At 31.8% G+C, this 2,765-nt stretch overlaps 1 pseudogene; it reads left to right on the forward strand.

The window, feature by feature from the left end:
* The first annotated feature begins 1,927 nt into the window (after nucleotides 1-1,927).
* Nucleotides 1,928-2,045, forward strand: LOC111735887 (annotated as a pseudogene).
* The last annotated feature ends 720 nt before the right edge of the window (nucleotides 2,046-2,765 follow it).

The raw sequence follows: 2,765 nt of genomic DNA on the forward strand, positions 1-2,765 counted from the left end.
TACAAATTTCAAATTGAAATTCACAAGGCTAATCTGTCAAATAACCTAGTGCCAATTCAAAATCCAAATTTTCCCAATTATCCTAAATATAACATGAAAGTATTAATAATTTGAGTTTGATTTCCTTTAGAATATATTAAATTCTAAACTTCCATGAAATTGGAAACACACTGCTTGCAGAGGGACAGTTTTATCATTGCTCACAAACTGGATTTTATTATCTTAAATGAGGATAGGTTAAGAGAGTGGAACCTGGAGCCTGTATAATCAGCATGACCCTACCCTCATCACCAATAGACACCATGAATGCTTTTCATTGTTGCTATGGCAATGGGACTCCAAGTATAAACTCTTCAAATGGGATTCACTTCTCTTGGGTTGGAGTTACAAGTTACCCAATTCTTCCATGTGAGGTCTGAGATTGCTAACTGTTCTTCTACTCTCTTTACTGCCTGATTGAACTCTGTATTCTTTACATATTCTCTCCCTCTGGTTGGATGTAGAACATTATAGATACTTGAAGGCTCTGAGGTCAAAATATCAGAGTCATTTTAATGAGAGTCTCCAGAGAGGAGCAAATAGAATCGACTAAAGGAATGTTTAATAAAACGGCTGGATGCAAGGTATTTATAGAATCTCTACACTAGCAATTAGAAAATGTATTAGCAAAAGCAACAAAAACTATAAAATAGCAGGAATAAATCTAAAGAGAAATGTGTAAAAGCTATGTAAAGAATACTTTAAAATTCTATTCAAGGACATAAAAATGACTTAAATAAATGAAAGTGGAAATCGTGTTTCAAAATAGGAAGGTTCTACACTGTAAAGCTGTCACGTCAATCCCGAATTGATAAATCAACAAAATTCGGATTTTATAAAATTTGAAAAGCGATTCTCGAATACATCAGATTTAAAAAATGAATGTAGAAAAAATAAAGTGAAACGACCTAGTCAATCTCAAAGTATAATAATTAAAGTAATATACCATTAGCATCTATATAACGAGTACAATTTAACAGGATAGAAAATCTCCAAACAGACTAATAAATGAATTGGAATTTGGTTTATAATAAAATAGTATTTCTAACCAAAGAAGAAAGAGTTAGTTCTAAATAGAATTGGAATTTGGTTTATAATAAAATAGTATTTCTAACCAAAGAAGAAAGAGTTAGTTCTAAATAGTGTTGGAACAATTTGGAAAATAAATATAAATATCTACTTCACACCATAATAGTTCCAAATGAATTAAAAACTTCAACTTAAAAAAATGAAATTACAATAGTATTAGAAGGAAAGATGGAGAAATATTTCATTGGGGTATGATCTTCCTAAGCAACACACAAGACCTAGAATCTAAATAGGAAAAAAATATCACTTTTTTTAATAAAAATATAAAATTCTCCTCAAAGACACCATTTAAAAAGTTAAAAATAAAACACAAATGATAGACTGAGATAAAAATATTTGTCAAACATGTAATTAACAATTAGTATCCACAAATAAAAATGTCTTACCCATAAATATATTTTAAAAAGATGAACAACCCAATTGAAAAATGGGGAAAGAATATGAATAGGCCATTAACAGCAGAAGAGCACAAATGGTCATAAACATAAAAAGATAGTTAGCCATGCTTTTTGTGAAGGAAATGCACATAAAAAACAACACTGAATGTCATTTTTTACTCAGCAGATTGGAAAAAATTTACAACTTGATAATGTCAAGCGTGTGGGGAAGTTGAGTGCCATTAGACAGTCTTTGTAGAAATGTAAATTGATAATGTCTTTCTGGAAGTATTTGTCTATGTTTAAAATGGATATTTGACCTTTTGATTTCATTTGTAGGATTCTATGCTGAAGAAATATTTGCACCTGCAAACAGACATTATAAAAATTCCTCTATCATTTTGGTTAAAAAATGAAATACAGTCAATGGTCATGCTACCCTGAATGTGCCCAATCTCATTGATCTCAGAAGCTAAACAGGGTTGGGCCTGGTTAGTACTTGAATGGGAGACCACCTAGGAATACTGGGTGCTGTAGGCAAAAGGAATACAATTTTAAATGTCCATCTGTAGAAAGGTAGTTGCATAAATCATGAGATATCACTATTACGAGCATCCATTAAAAACAAACACATTGTTCGTTCAAAACAAATATTATTGACTAACATATGTATTGTGAGCCCATTAAAGAAACATACAACTCCCAAAATATATATGGCTATATGTTAATATGTTTATGCCAGTATATAGAGAAAGAACTAGAAGGTTATAGACCAAATTGCTGACTTTGAGTCATCTTTTGGAAGGGGTGTTGGGTCAGAATATTGGAGAATAGAGTTGTTTTTATAGTTACCTGGATTTTTTAATTCAAAAGCTTTTCAGCTGTCATAGCTTTTGGCTAAATATGCAATAAAATAACTTCCTGTTTCTCTTGGATTTTCTCCTGGGTTTACCTCTGAGCTCCTTTACCAGGCAATACAAACAATAAGGGTCTCAAAGAACATGCAGCATTCCGAATAGTCTGTCTTAGACAGATAAGCTTTGAGGATTGTTGTGCTTTGGTTTATTTATTCATAGATTTGTCATTCTTTTATTCTGCAAATGCTAATCAAGTTGGACTCTTGGACTGTTAACATTCATTCATCAGAGCTAGCCCTATTCCCATACTCTGGGTGAAAATCTGGCTGGTCCTATTCCTTCACTGATCACTCAGGAATAAAAAAAATCATACTGTCATTTATGTCATAGACACAGCCTCGAT

The sequence above is a fragment of the Pteropus vampyrus genome, unplaced genomic scaffold (assembly GCF_000151845.1).
Source record: "Pteropus vampyrus isolate Shadow unplaced genomic scaffold, Pvam_2.0 Scaffold15, whole genome shotgun sequence".
NCBI classification, from domain to species: Eukaryota; Metazoa; Chordata; class Mammalia; order Chiroptera; family Pteropodidae; genus Pteropus; species Pteropus vampyrus.